We start from the raw sequence: 16830 nt of genomic DNA on the forward strand, positions 1-16830 counted from the left end.
AGTAATAATCTAGTAAAGATAAACAGGTGTAAAGAACAGGTATGTGAAGAAAACTAAGGTGAGCATCCGCTTTCCTGTTCAAATTAGAAAGCTTTGTGCATCAGAGGGCCCTAGGAACATTCACACTGGGACAAGGGGCACAAACCGTGACTGTCCCAGGCACATCAGGGAGACATCACTCTAGACACATCCAGGCCTTACACTGCGGGAAAAGGCAGATGCTGCTCCTGCTGGAGAAGGCGAGGACCAAAACAACGGACACCTTAAGAATGTTAAAAACCCATAGAAACATGTAAGAAAAAATTTAGGGGAAAGTTTTAAACACACAACAGAGAATGATTTAATAAAGCCTTCCCTATGTATCTAACATCCGGCTTCCATTACCAGTATTTTACTTCTATTTTCATCTGTTTCCCCTCTTTATTGTGTTAGATGATTTTGAGGCATATTGCAAGCATCACATAATTTCACCCATAAAATTTTCATTAAGCACCTCTAATAGACATGGGCTTTTGTTAGATGCCATTGTCTTTCCTAACAAAAGTAATAATGATTAATCAACATTATCCAATACTCACGCTATACTACAATTTCTCTAGGTGTTTACAGAATCTCTTTAAGTAGCTGACTTGTTTGAATCAAGATACAAAATCCACACACTGCGTGTGGCTGCTCCGTCTTTGAAGCCTAATCTATGAGTCCCCTCTATCACGCTGATTTTAAACCACCTTATGGAGATATAATTGATTTAAAATAGACTGCATATATTTAAAATCTACGCCTTGACATATATTTAAAGTTACAGTTTGAAGTTGCATATGAAATCCACACTGTTTTCATGACCCATGAAAACCTAACTACAATTAAGACACTGTATCTACCACATCCCCAAATGTCTTTATGCCCCTTCCTAATTCCCTCCTCCCGCCACCCCATCCCTCCATGACCTACTTTTTGCTGTAACAGTTTGCAACGTCAGGAGTTTTACATAAATGGAATAGATACAGTATGTACTACTGTGCGTACCGCTTCTTTCACTCAGCATGATTATCTTGAGATTAAGCCACTTGGTGCATGTTTCAACAGTTACCTCCTTTCTAACGTTATCTAGTATCCCACTGAAGAGATGGCCCACAATATCCTTTCACCTGTTGATGGGACATCTGCACTGTGGTCCAGTTTTTGGCTGTACTGAAAAGCTGACAACAACATTCTCAATTCTTCACATGGACATATGCTTTCTTTCTTCCTGAGGTAAATACCACAAGTAGAAAGATGGGCTCACCTGATAGTTGTCTGACTTTTATTTAAGAGACTGTCAAAGTGTTTTCCAAACTGGGCATATTATTTTACATTTGCAACAGCAATACATGAAAATTATAGTTCCTTCACATTCTCACCAACACTTGGTATGGTGAGTTTTTGTGTTTTGTTTTTTTTTTTTTTTTTTCAAGACAAGGTCTTGCTCTGTTTCCCAAAATGGACTACAGTGGTGCAAACACGGCTCACTGTAGCCTTGACCTCTGGGGCTCACTCAAGTGATTCTCCAGCTTCAGCCTCCGGAATAGCAGGAACTAAAGGGGTACACCACCATGCCCAACTAATTTTTTTATTTTTATTTTTGTAGAGACGAGGTCTCACTATGTTGCCCAGGCTGGTCCCAAACTTCTTGGCTCAAGCAATCCTCTCGCTTCGGCTTCCCAAAATGCTGAGATTACAGGTTGAGCCACGGCACCCAGCCTCCTTACAGTTTTAATTTGCATTTCCCTATTGTAATGACGTTGACCTATTGGCCATGTGTACACTGTCTGTGGTGAAGTGTCTGTTCGTGTGTTTTGCCTATGTTTCTGAGTTGTTTTGTATTATTGACTTTTGAGAGAACATTATATATTCCAGATAAAAATCCTTTTGCATGTATTTTCCCTCACTTTATGGCAGTTTTTAATTTTGATGAAGTCGATCAATCATTTTTTCATTGGTAGACTGTGCTCTAGTAACATATTAAGGAAGCTTTGCCTATTTCAAGGTTACAAAGACTTCCCCGTTTTCTCTTCTAGAAATTTTATCATTTCATCCTTTGTATTTAGGGACTCATTTTGTGTATTCTGTCAGGTACAGATGAACTTTTTTTTTTTTTTGGCATATGGACGTACAATTGTTCTAGAATCATTTGTTGAAAAGGTTGTCCATTCTCCACAGAATTAGCTTTCTAAATCTGTTAAAAACCAGTTGTCCATAAATGTGTGGGTCTATGTGCGGACACTATTGTACCATGCATCTATTTGTTTACCATTAAGGAAATACAATCCTGTCCTGATTTCTGAGGCTTTGTAATAGGTCTGAAATTAGGTGGTGTTAACCATCCCACATTTCCTTTCTATTCCAACATCCTTGTGGTTTTTCTTGATATTTTGCATTCCCATATGAACTTTAGGATCAGCTTGTCCATCTCTATGATAAAAGACATCAGGGATTTATAATGAGATAGTGCTGAACGTATACATCCACTTGGGGAGAACTGACATCTTAACAACATTAAGTCTTCCACTGAACACTGTGTATGTGTCTCTCCACCTACTTAGTTCTTGATTAATTTCCTCAGCAATAGCTAGTTTTCACTATATAGGGCATACTGCATATTTTGTCAGATTTATTGTTAAGAATTTCCTATTTGTTGATGCTATGGAAAATGGGATTTCTTGAAATTTAACTTCTTAGAGATAGGGTCTTGTTATGTTGCCCAGGCTGGACTCAAACTCCTGGGTTCAAATAATCTTCCTACCTCAGCCTCACAAGTAGCTGGAACTATAGGTGTGCACCATCTGCTTGATGAAAATGCATTTTTTAAAACCAATTCAATTATTCATTACTCATATATAGAAATAAAATTAATTCTTTTATATTGATCTTGTATCATGGAATCTTGTTAAATCTACTGTTGGTCTTTTTCATAGATTCCAACATATCTTCTACACGAAATTTCTACAGAAAATAATGTTGTCTGTAAATGAAGACAGCTTACTTCTACATTTCCACAATGGATGCCTTTTACGTCTTTTCCTTTTTACTTACTGTGCTGGCTAGAATCTAAAGAACAACGCAGAAACAGAAGTGATCAGAGGACACATTCTTCTCTTGTTCCTAATGTTAGAAAAAAGAATTTAGTAGTTCACCATTAAATATAATGGTGGCTGTCAGTTTTTCATAGATGCCCCTAATAGTTTGAGGAAAGTTTAAAAATCAGGAATCGATGTTGGAGTTTGGCAAATATCTTTTCTCCATCTATTGAGATCATACAGTTTTAGCTTTTTTGGCCTGCTAATATGGTAATAATACATTAGTTTTTGAATGTTAAATGAAACTTACGTTCCTGGAGTAAACACCACCTAGTCATGATGAATTTATATATATTGTTAAATATAATTTGCTAAATTTTTGTTTAGAATTTTTGCATCTATGTTCAAGACGGGTCCTGGTCTGTAGTTTTGTTTTGTAGTATTTCTGTCTAGTTTTGGTATTAGGAATGATACTGGTGCCATACAATAAAATTGGAGGTATTCCTGCCTTTCCCACTTTCTATGTAAGGTAAGCATTTGAAATCAAAATCTGAAATGCTCCTAAGTATGAAACATTTCCAGTGCCAATATGAAACTCAATGGAAATACTCACTAGAGCATTTTGAATTTCAGAATTTTGGATTTGGTATGCTCAAACGGTAAGTATAATGCAAATATTCCAGAATCTGAAAAATTTCTGGTCCAAAGCATTTTGGATAAAGGGTACTCAACCTATAGTTTGTTTGATATTGTTATAGTAGCTGCCCCTTGAACAACATGGAAGCACCCATCTCCATCAAGTCATCTCCTATTAATTACTCTGGTGTAGTATTTATTTGCTCTTGAATTTCTTCAACATCCTCATCTTGAAACCCTTTACCCCCTAACTTTTTTTTTTTTTTCCCATATCCACAATCTGTTTCATGATTTCCTTGACTGGCTCTATCATAAATCCTTTGAAATCATGTACTACGTCGGCACACAGTTTTCTCCCATCGAAATCTTCTGTTTAGACTTTCATGGCATTTCCTATAATAATAATGACATCTTCAACAGTGCAATCTTTCCAGACTTTCGTGATGTTTTATCTGGATTCTATTCTATAGCATTAAATGCTTTACATAGCATACTGTGCGTACTAAGCCATAAGGGTCCTTAGGACCCCCTGCTCTAGAGGTTGAATTAGAGGCATGTCTGGGGTCAAGAAGACCACTCTGAAGCCTTCAGTATTGAATTCATGGGGTTCTAGGTAGCCAGGGGCATTATCCAATATCAAAAAAATGTTAAAAGGCAGTCCTACCCTGGCAAGGTACTTCCTAATTTCAGGGACAAAGCACTGATAAAACTAATTCAGAGAGTTCCCACTATTCGGTACTCCCTGTTTTGCAATTAAAAACCGGCAGATGGTATTTATAATTTCCCTTCTAGGCTGGAGTTTAGTAGCTTTATCAGTAAGGGCAGTCTTGATCATAGACCTGACTGCATTAGCACAAAACAAATGCCTGAAGTCTTAATTCTCTCTTCCCTTCCTTACTAATAAACGTCCTTTGTGGCACTTTCCCCAAAAATAGGGCACTTTCATCAACATTAAAAATCCATTCACAAAAATAACCTTTCTCCTCAATGATTTTCTTAATGAAACCTGGGAACCTGACTTAACTGCTACTTCTTGATCATCAAAAGCTACTTCTGCTGTTATCTTGTCATTTTTAAAGCCAAATCTCTTTCTAAACTTTTCAAACCAATGTTTGCTGCCATTAAATTCTCCAGTGCTATATCCTTTGCTTTCCTTTTAAGTTGTCATATAATGACTTTGCTTTTCCTCAAATCACATTGGATACTATAGGTATGCCTTTCTTATAGAAATCCTGCACTCACATAAAAGCTGCAAAAGGTATTTAGCAAAAAGTATAAAGTTTTTGTGCCTGTTGGTGTAGCTATAGCAATGGCTTCATGAATAGACTTCTCTGTTCTTTTGTGTGTTTTACAATAATATGCTAAGTCATTCTTTGTGAAATGGCAGCACCTGCAGCTGAAGACCTCTATCTATGGTACATATCAAGCAATGCAACTTTTTCTTGTAACGTCATGACTTCTCTCCGCTTCTTGGGAGCATTTCCAGCATCACTATGGCACTTCATACAGGTCCCACGGTGTAATATTCAAGATTCATGATACTGCACTAAACACAATGAAAACTATGTGAGAACCACAAGAGGTCACTTTTACTGCAATAATCAATCTAATGGAGGGACAAACTGCTCACAAGGGTATGTTACATGACATTTCAAGTGGACACTGGCAACACTTGCGATCACAATACCAACAGGTGGCTATGAAATTATTACATTAATACAGTACGTACTACTGTTAATTTCATGCAGTTATGACTTAACATGGTTTACATTTCTTCCAACTGTGAATGGTGCCATGTATTTGTGGTTTAATAATTTTTAACTTTTTACAATGGATTTTTGTATATTTTATGATAGTAAATGATCAAATAGACTAGTATCTACATGTATTTTACATATGATGACATACATTTCTCCACTTTTGTGTGATCTCTTCAATTTCTTTCATCAGTGTTTGAGAATATTGCTTGGTTAAATTTATTATTCTTATGTATTTTATTTTTATGTGACTATTGTAAATAGGATTGCTTTCTTGATTTCCTTATTACCCAGTTTGTTATTGGTGTACAGAAATGATACTAACTTTTGTATACAAACTTTGTATCCTCCAACTTTACTGAATTTATCAGGTTTATGAGTTTTTGGTGAACTCTGTTTTTTTCTACATATGGTCACATAACCTGAAAAGGGAGACAACTAACATTCTCTTTATGATATGGATGCCCCTTCCTCCCTTCCTCCGCTTCTTCCTTCCTTTCTTTCTTCTATTTTTTTTCTTAGAGACAGGGTCCCTGCTCTGTCACCCAGGCTGGAGTGTAGTGGCGTGATCATGGCTCACTGCAGCCTGGACCTCCTGGGCTCAATCGATCCTCCTGCCTCAGCCGCCTGAATACCTGGGACTATAGGCACACACCACCACACCTGGCTAACTTCTATATTTCTTGTGGAGAAAGCGGTCTCCCCACATTGCCCAGGCTGGTCTTGAACTACTTGGCTCAAGTGATCCGCCTACCTTGGTCTCCCAAAGTGCTGCGATTACAGGTGTGAGCCACCGAGCTTGGCCACCTTTTATTTCTTTCTATGTTCTGACTGCTCTGGCTATGACTTCCAGTACTATGTGGAATAGAGGGGTGGTAGGTAGAAGTGGGCATTCTTGTCTTGAACCAGTTCTTAAAGGAAAGTCTTTTGGCTTTTCCTAATCAATATGATGTCAGCTGTGGGTCATGTATATCTTTCACTATATTGAAGTATGTTACTTCTATACCTAATTTGCAAAGAGTGTTGAATTTTATCAAACGCCTTTTCTGTGTCCATTGAGAATCTGGTATTTGTTGTTCCTTTATTCTGTTGATGTGAAACATCATGATTATTGACTTGAACATGCCAAAACATCCTTCCATCCCTGGGACAAATCCCACGTTATATTGCTGTGTTATCTTTTTGATGTGTTGTTGGATTCAATTTGCTTCGTACTGGGTTGAGGATTTTTGTGTCTATGTTCAAGGACATTGGCCTACCATTTTCTTATTTCGTTGTGCCCTCGTCTGGTTTTAATATTGGAATAATTTGGGTCTGGTAGAATGAGTTAGAAAGAATTCTCTCTTCTTTCATTTTTTGAAATAGTTTCAGAAGAACTGACGTTAATTCTCCTTTATAAATTTGATAGGATTTGGCAGTAAAGCCACCTGGTCCTGAGTTTTTGTTGAGGTATCATTACTATTTATTGTTCTGTTCATGTTTTCTATTTCTTCTTGGTTCAATGTTGGTAGGTTGCATGTGGCCAGGAATGTATCCATTTTCTCTAGGTTTTCCAGTATGTTAGTGTATAGTTCTTCACAAACCTCGGATGATCCTTTGTATTTTGTTGGTTTCAGTTGTAATGTCTCCTTTTTCACTTCTGATTTTATTTGAGGCTTCTTTTAGCCATTTATCTATTGAAAAAACCAACTTTTCATTGTGTTGATCCTTTGTATTGTGTTTTTAGTCTCTGTTTCATTTAGTTCTATGCTGATCTTTATTATTTCTTTCATTCTACCAATTTTGGGTTTGGTTTATTCTTGCTTTTCCAGTTCCTTGAGGTGCATAACCAGGCTCTTCATTTGAAATATTTCTAATTGTTTGATTTAGACATTCATTGCTATAAACACTTCCCTCTTAGCACTGCTTTTGCTGTATCTTGTAGGTTTTGGTATGTTTTATTTCTATTTTCATTTATTTCAAGAACTTAAGAAATATCTTTCTTAATATATTCATCAATCTTATGGCAGTTAGGGATCATGTTGTTTAGTTTCCACATAGATACTATTTCCAAAGTTCCTCTGGTTATTGAGTTTTATTCCACTGTGTTCTAAGATGCATGATATGATTTCTATTTTTAAAAATTTGTTGAGACTTGTTTTGTGGTCTAATACATAGTGTTTCTAAAGAATGTTCCATATGTTGAGGAAAATGTGTATTCTGCAGCAATTTGATACAGTGTTCTGTAAATGTCTGTTACATCCATTTGGTATACAGTATGGTTCAAATCCAAGTATTCTGTTAATTTCTGTCCAGATGATCTGTACAATGCTGACAGCGGGTGTATTAGTCTGTTTTTATGCTGCTATGAGGAAATACCCCAGACTGGGTAATTTATAAAGAAAAGAGGTTTAATCAACTCAGTTCTGCATGGCTAAGGAGGCCTCAGGAAACTTACAATCATAGCAGAAGGCACCTCTTCACAGGGCAGCAGGAGAGAGAACGAGTGCCAGCAGGAGAAATGCCAGATGCTTATAAAACTATCCCATCAGATCTTGTGAGAACTCGCTCTCTATCACGAGAACAGCATGGAGTTAACCGCCCCCATGATTCAGTTACCTCCCACTGGGTCCCTCACATGACACATGGGGATTATGGGAAATATAATTCAAGATGAGATTTGGGTGGGGACACAGCCAAATCGTATCGGCAGGATACTGAATTTCCCAACCATTATTGTATTGGAGTGTATCTATCCTTTGAGGCCTAGTAATATTAGCTTTACTTATTTATGGGTGCTATGGTGTTGGGTGTATAAATATTTTGAATTGTCATATCCTCCTGCAGAACTGATCCCTTCACTATTATCTATTTACGTTTTTTAATTTTTATTTTTTACATAACGTTTGTTTTATCTGGCATAAGAATAGCTATTCCTACTGCTTTTGCTTTCTGTTTGTGTAGCATGTTTTTCTCTACCCCTTCATTTTCAGTCGATCTGTGTGTCTAGGTATCATACAGTTGTGTCATTTAAAAAAATCTATTCAGCCAGGCTGTATCTTTTAAGTGGAACATTTGATCCATTTAGGTTCAAGGTTAACATTGATAAATGACATCTTGTTACTGAAATATATTGTTATCTAGCTGTTTTGTAAATTCTTTATTTTTTCTTGTCTTTGTGGTTTCATGGAGTTCTATCATGGTGCCATTTGATTCCTTTCTCTTCTTCCTTTGTGTAACTGTTTTATGAGACTTATGAATTTTATACTTTCATGTGTTTTTATGATGGCAAATATCAACCTTTTGTTTCCATGTCTGGGACTCCTTTGAGCCTCTACTATGGTATTAGTCCAGTGGTGATGAATTCTCTTAGTGTTTGCTTGTTAGGGTCCAGCCCCACAGGGTCGGTGGGTTTTTCTCCCCATGTGTGGAGATGAGAGATTGTAGAAATAAAGACACAAGACAAAGAGATAAAAAAAAAGACAGCTGGGCCCGGGGGACCACTACCACCAAGATGCAGAGACCAGTAGTGGCCCTGAATGCCTGGCTGCGCTGTTATTTATTGGCTACAAAGTAAAAAGGACAGGGTAAAGAGTGTGAGTCATCTCCAATGATTGATAAGGTCACGTGAGTCACGTGTCCACTGGACAGGGGGCCCTTCCCTGTTAGGTAGCCGAGGCGGAGAGAGGACAGCTTACGTCATCATTTCTTCTATGCTCTTTTCAGAAAGATCAAAGACTTTAATACTTTCACTAATTTTGCTACTGCTATCTAGAGGGCGGAGCCAGGTGTACAGGACGGAACATGAGAATGGACCAGGAGCGTGACCGCTGAAGCACAGCATCGCAGGGAGATGGTTAGGCCTCTGGATAACTGCGGGCGGGCCTGACTGATGTCAGGCCCTCCACAAGAGGTGGTGGAGCAGTCTTCTCTAAACTCCCCTGGGGAAAGGGAGACTCCCTTTCCTGGTCTGCTAAGTAGCGGGTGCATTTCCTTGGCACTGACGGCTACCGCTAGACCATAGTCCGCTTGGTAATGGGCGTCTTCCCAGACGCTGGTGTTACCACTAGACCAAGGAGCCCTCTTGTGGCCCTGTCTGGGCGTGACAGAGGGCTCACACTCTTGTCTTCTGGTCACTTCTCACCATGCCCCTTCAGCTCCTATCTCTGTATGGCCTGGTTTTTCCTAGGTTATAATTGTAGAGTAAGGGTTACTATAATATTGGAATAAAGAGTAATTGCTACAAACTAATGATTAATGATATTCATATATAATCATATCTATGATTTATATCTAGTATAATTCTTGTTATTTTATATATTTTATTATACTGGAACAGTTTGTGCCCTCGGTCTCTTGCCTCGGCACCTGGGTGGCTTGCTGCCCACATTTGCTTGTCTGAGAAAGACCCGTTTTCTCCTTCACTTACGAAGTTTATTCTAGCTGGATGAAAATTTTTCTCCTTTTAGCACTTTGAAAACAGCATCTCATTCTCTTCTGGCTTGTGTAGTATATCTTTCCCTATCTGCTGAAAAGGTCTGTTGTTTGTCTGATGGAGCTTCCTTTATAGGTGACTAGGTGCTTTTCTCTTGTTGATTTTAGAATTTTTTCCTTCATATTGACTTTAAGCAATCTGATGACTACATGTCATGGTGAAGTCCTTTTGCAATGTATTTGCCTGTTAATCTTTCTGCCTCTTGTATCTGAATGACTAGATGTCTTGCTAAACTAGTTGTTTTCATCATTTTCTTAAATAAGTTTTCTAAACTCCTTGCTGTTTTCTTCTTCTTCCTCTGAAACACCAATGATTCAAAGTTTAGTTGCTTTATATAGTCCATGCTTCTTGGAGGCTTTATTTGTTCTTTTAAAGTTTTTCTTTTCTGTATTTCTGTGCGACCAGATTCATCCAAAACACTTGTCGTCAACTTGTGAGATGTTTTTCTTCCACTTGATCTAGATCAGTGGCCCCCAACCTTTTTGGCACCAGTGACTGGTTTTGTGGAAGACAATTTTTCCACAGACTGGCGGGTAGGGGATGGTTTCAGGATGATTCAAGCGCATTACATTTATTGTGCACTTTATTTCTATTATTATTAAATTGCAATATATAATGAAATAATTATACAACTCACCATAATGTAGAATCAGTAGGAGCCCTGAGCTTGTTCTCCTGCAAGCAGATGGTCCCATCTGGGAGAGATGGGAGACAGTGAGAGATCATTAGGCATTAGATTCTCATTAGGAGCGCTCAACCTAGATGCTTTGCATGTACTGTTCACAATAGGCTTCACACTCCTATGAGAACCTAATGCCACCCCTGATCTGAGAGGAGGAGCAGCTCAGGAAGTAATGCTAGCAATAGGGAGCGACTGTAAATACAGATGAAGCTTCAGTCACTCACCTGACGCTCAGCTCCTGCTGTGTGTCCTGTACCCATGGTCTAGATCATTGTTGGGAACTCCTGGTCTAAATCGTTTTTTTGTTTTTGAGACGGAGTCTTGCTCTTTTGCCCAGGCTGGAGTGCAGTGGCGCGATCTCGGCTCACTGCAAGCTCTGCCTCCCGAGCTCATGCCATTATCCTGCCTCAGCCTCCCGAGTAGCTGGGACTACAGGTGCCCCCCACCACACCCGGCTAATTTTTTGTATTTTTAGTAGAGACGGGGTTTCACCACGTTAGCCAGGATGAGTCTCGATCTCCTGACCTCGTGATCCACCCACCTCGTCCTCCCAAAGTGCTGGGATTACAGGCGTGAGCCACCACACCTGGCCCTAAATCATTGTTAAAGCTTTCAAATGTATCTTGCAATTCCTTCAGTGAGTATTTCATTTCCAGGAGTTGTCTGTTTTTAAAATAAAAAACTTATCTTACTTGACATTTTGAGGATTTCTTTTAAGGATCCATTGTTGGAGAATTACTGTGTTTTTTTGGGGGGGTGTCATATTATCTTTTCCATACTTCCTATAGTATTATATTGATTTCTTCACATCTGCACAAATAGTTGCTTGTCCTTATTTTTTAATTTATTTTAGTTGGCGTGGGTTTATTTTTTTTTATGGTTTATTTATTTATTGTTATTATTATACTTTAAGTTCTAGGGTACATGTGCACAACGTGCAGGTTTGTTACATATGTATACATGTGCCATGTTGGTGTGCTGCACCCATTAACTCGTCATTTACATTAGGTGTATCTCCTAATGCTATCCCTCCCCCTTCTCCCCACCCCATGACAGGCCCCGGTGCGTGATGTTCCCCATCCTGTGTCCAAGTGTTCCCATTGTTCAATTCCCACCTATGAGTGAGAACATGTGGTGTTTGGTTTTCTGTCCTTGCGATAGTCTGCTCAGAATGATGGTTTCCAGCTTCATCCATGTCCCTACAAAGGACATGAAATCATCCTTTTTATGGCTGCATAGTATTTCATGGTGTATATGTGCCACATTTTCTTAATCCAGTCTATCACTGATGGACATTTGGGTTGGTTCCAAGTTTTTGCTACTGTGAATAGGGCCGCAATAAACATACGTGTGCATGTGTCTTTATAGCAGCATGTTTTATAATCCTTTGGGTACATACCCAGTAATGGGATGGCTGGGTCAAATGGTATTTCTAGTTCTAGATCCTTGAGGAATCACCACACTGTCTTCCACAATGGTTGAACTAGTTTACAGTCCCACCAACAGTGTAGAAGTGTTCCTATTTCTCCACATCCTCTCCAACACCTGTTGTTTCCTGACTTTTTAATGATCACCATTCTAACTGGTGTGAGATGGTATCTCATTGTGGTTCTGATTTGCACTTCTCTGATGGCCAGTGATGATGAGCATTTTTTCATGTGTCTTTTGGCTGCATAAATGTCTTCTTTTGAGAAGTGTCTGTTTGTATCCTTCGCCCACTTTTTGATGGGGTTGTTTGATTTTTTCTTGTAAATTTGTTCAAGTTCTTTGTAGATTCTGGATATTAGCCCTTTGTCAGATGGGTAGATTGCAAAAATTTTCTCCCATTCTGTAGGTTGCCTGTTCACTCTGATGGTAGTTTCTTTAGCTGTGCAGAAGCTCTTTAGTTTAATTAGATCCCATTTGTCAATTTTGGCTTTTGTGGCCATTGCTTTTGGTGTTTTAGACATGAAGTCCTTGCCCATGCCTATGTCCTGAATGGTATTGCCTAGGTTTTCTTTTAGGGTTTTTATGGTTTTAAGTCTAACATGTAAGTCTTTAATCCATCTTGAATTAATTTTTGTATAAGGTGTAAGGAAGGGATCCAGTTTCAGCTTTCTACATATGGCTAGCCAGTTTTCCCAGCATCATTTCTTAAATAGGGAATCCTTTCCCAATTTCTTGTTTTTGTCAGGTTTGTCAAAGATCAGATAGTTGTAGATGTGTGGTATTACTTCTGAGGGCTCTGTTCTGTTCCATTGGTCTATTTCTCTGTTTTGGTACCAGTACCATGCTGTTTTGGTTACTGTAGCCTTGTAGTATAGTTTGAAGTCAGGTAGCATGATGCCTCCAGTTTTGTTGTTTTGGCTTAGTATTATCTTGGCAATGCGGGCTCTTTTTTGGCTCCATATGAACTTTAAAGTAGTTTTTTTCCAATTCTATGAAGAAAGTCATTGGTAGCTTGATGGGGATGGCATTGAATCTATAAATTACCTTGGGCAGTATGGCCATTTTCACGATATTGATTCTTCCTATCCATGAGCATGGAATGTTCTTCCATTTGTTTGTGTCCTCTTTTATTTCGTTGAGCAGTGGTTTGTAGTTCTCCTTGAAGAGGTCCTTCACATCCCTTGTAAGTTGGATTCCTATGTATTTTATTCTCTTTGAAGCAATTGTGAATGGGAGTTCTGGAGTGGACTTTTTTTAAATCCTGAGGATGTTACTATGATGTAATTTGAGTAGGACTGTTTGACTTTGCTTCTGGGTGTGTTCAGTAGCAAATACTCTAGGATTTCCTTGGATATAAACAGCCTTAGTGTGGTGGCTTTCTCAAATGCTGGTTATAGTAGTGGTGTATCAGGTGGGTGAGCTGGCTCATAGCATCCTGAGAAGCTGGGATGGCATGAGCAATGGTGGTAAAAGAAGTCATGAGAAGCTTTTCTTATTCCCAAGTGTTGTGCACTTATGTAAGCAGATGTTGTAATGGGCTGTGTGGGTCAACCTCCAGGCCAGCAGGTGGTAGCTGCAGGTCAGAGCTGGCTGCAGTTGTAACAGTAGGGTTTACGACTTATCTTTGTTAACCAGGAGAAGTACTTAAGTGTCCCATGCAATGGGCCAGGGAAAGCTCAGTGGTTTGGGTCTTACACTCAGCCTTGGGGGAGAGGAGGGGACTGGTGGGGAGAGGTGAAGCTGGGTAGAGCTGGACTGGGCAAGACAGCCATTTGGTCCCCCAGTAGCAGGCACAAGCACTGGCTCTGACAGGGATCTAGGGACAGTTGCCAAACCCTGTAGAAATGCCTAGGCAAAGATGAGAGCAACTGACATTGCACCAATGTCCCAGCACAGGAAGGCAAGGGCAAACCCGTTGTTAAAACCAGGCAAACAGTATGGGACCTGCCTCTCTCTCACTCTCCAGAACCATCAGGACTCATTTCCTCATCCCAACCACAGGAATCAGACAGACCATATATCTGCCTTCAGCCTGCAAAGCTGCCTTACGCAGTAAAACTTGCTATTGGGTCAAAAACCACACCTCTCAGGCAAATCTCCTGTTCCAGTCCCATGATGGGGATGCAGGGGTCCAATTCTAGTGCCCAAAGCTGGAGGTCCAAGCTGTACTCATTTATCATTTTTGGCTGTGTGGGCCCCTTTCCTACCGAAGACCCAGTGTTCCAATCCTGGCATGAGACTTTATAATGCTAACAGATGCTGCTTCTGCTGCTGCTGCTATGTCACAGGATTCCCAAACAGTTTGCTATGAGCTAGGATTGAGAATGGAGTCCTCTTATCAGCCACCAGGTCTGGGAAAATGCATGGGACGCGTCCCAGGTTGTTCCTTCTCAATGTCTCTTAGCTACTGCCTAAGTAAGATCCAGGGCTTGGGAGGCTCAAGGTGCTCTCCTGTGGCCTGGATTGCACAATTCTCCAGTGGGAAGATGGACTGCAGAGGAACACTGACTCCCCATCTCCTGTATTGGGGATTTTCTGTTTTTAGCCAGACTCTGCCAGGAGGGCTGTCTCCCAATTTTCTCTTTCCCAGTGTCTGAAATGTTCTGTTCAATTCCTGTGTGCCTTCTTGGATAAAAGTTAATGACGTGACTATCTGCACACTATTTTGCTTTTTCCAAGTGGGTTAGGCATGCTGGAAAAGCCTCTAATCTGCTTCTTTGGGGGAAAAACCCATACAAAGATTGTGTTTTCTATTTCTGTGAATAGTATCACTGGCATTTTGATAGGGATTACATTCAATCTGCAGGTCACTTCTGATAGTACTGTCATTCTCACAATATTAATTATTCCTATCCATGAACATGGGATGTCTATTTTTGTTTCCTCTTCAATTTCTGTCATCAATGTTTTAGTTTTCCTTGCAGACATTTTTCACCTCTTTGACTAAATGTATTCCTAAGTATTTTATTCTTTTTTGTGGCTATTGTAAATAAGATGGACTTCTTGATTTATTTTTCAGTGAGTTAATTATTGGTGTATATACACAGAACTGATTTCTGTATGTTAATTTTGTATTCTGCAACTTTACTTATTAGTCCTAAAAGGACTTCCAGTAATAACATGTTAAACAGAAGTGGTGAAAGTGGGCATCCTGTGTTTTTCCACATCTCAGTGGAAACGTTTTCAGCTTTTCCACATTCAGTATGATGTTGGTTGTGGGTAAGTCATATATGGCTTTTATTGTGTTGAAGTATGTTCTTTCTATACCTAACTTGTTAGGAGTTTATATCATGAAGCCACTTATCAAATGCTTTTTCTGCATCTATTGGCATTACCACACGGTTTTTGTTCTTCATTCTGTTGACGTGATGCATCACGTTTATGGATTTGCATATGTCGAACCATTCTTGCATCCCTGGGATAAATCCCACTTTTTCATCATGAATGCTCTTTTCAATGTGTTGCTGGATTCAGTTTGCTAGTATTTCATTGGGGATTTAAAAATTTATGTTCATCAAGGATACTTGTCTATATTTTTCTTCATTTTGTTGTATCCTCATATGGTACTGCTATTAGGGTAATGCTGGCTTTGTGGATTGAGTTCAGAAGAGTTCCCTTCTCTTCAATTTTCTGGAGAAGTATGAGAAGAATTGGTATTAGCTCTTCTTTAAATGTTTGGCAGAATTCTGCAGTGAAGGAATCAAGTGCTGGACTTTTTTTAATGGGAGACATTTAATTACAGATTCACTCTCATTACTCATAACTGGTCTGTTTGATCAGGTTTTCTATTTCCTCTTGAATCTATGTTGGTATATGTGTCTGGGAAAATTTACTCATGGTTGTCAATTTTATTTTTTCAAATCTTTTTATTTCATTGATCATCTGTATTGTTTTTTAGTCTTTTTTTAAATTTTATTTCTTTTGGAGATAGGGTCTTGCTCTGTTGCCCAGGCTGGAGTGCAGTGGCGTGATCTCGGCTCACTGCAACCTCTGCCTCCCAGGTTCACGCCATTCTCCTGCCTCAGCCTCCTGAGTAGCTGGGACTACAGACGCCCACCACCACGCCGGCTAATTTTTTTTTTTTTTTTTTTTTACTTTTAGTAGAGATGGGGTTTCACCGTGTTAGCCAGGATGGTCTTGATCTCCTGACCTTGTGATCCGCCCACCTCGGTCTCCCAAAGTGCTGGGATTACAGGCATGAGCCACCGCAACTGACCTTATGTTAGTATTTTTATTTGTAGAGATGGGGTTTTGCCATGTTACCCATGCTAGTCTTGAACTCCTGGACTCAAGCAATCAGACTGCCTTGGCCTCCCAAAGTGCTGGGATTACAGGCATAAGCCACCATGCCTGGGCCTTTAGTCTTGATTTCGCTTATTCCTGATTTGAACTTCATTATTATTTTTTTTTTGCTTCTTCTGACTTTGGGTTTGCTTTGTTTTCACTTGTTTTTTGAGACAGAGTCTTGCAGTGGTGTGATCTCGGTTCACTGCAACCTTTGCCTCCTGGGTTCAAGCAATTCTCCTGCCTCAGCCTCCCGAGCAGCTGAGACTACAGGCGCGCGCCACCACGCCCAGCTAATTTTTGTATTTTTAGTAGAGACGGGGTTTCACCATGTTAGCCAGGATGGTCTTGATCTCTTGACCTCGTGATCCGCCACCTTGGCCTCCCAAAGTGCTGGGATTACAGGTGTGAGCCACTGCGCTCGGCCGGTTTTTGCTTTTATAGTTCCTTAAGATGCATCATTAGATTGTTTATTGCAAATCTTTCTATTGTTTTGATGTAGGTGTTAATTGC

The 16830-nt window shown here is 39.5% G+C and overlaps 1 protein-coding gene across 1 annotated transcript in view; it reads right to left on the reverse strand.

The window, feature by feature from the left end:
- The window catches only part of RNF130 (ring finger protein 130), a 115281-nt gene that overhangs the window by 25319 nt on the left and 73132 nt on the right, over positions 1-16830 (reverse strand). The window lies entirely within an intron of this gene.

The sequence above is a fragment of the Pongo pygmaeus genome, chromosome 4 (genome assembly GCF_028885625.2).
Source record: "Pongo pygmaeus isolate AG05252 chromosome 4, NHGRI_mPonPyg2-v2.0_pri, whole genome shotgun sequence".
NCBI lineage: Eukaryota > Metazoa > Chordata > Mammalia > Primates > Hominidae > Pongo > Pongo pygmaeus.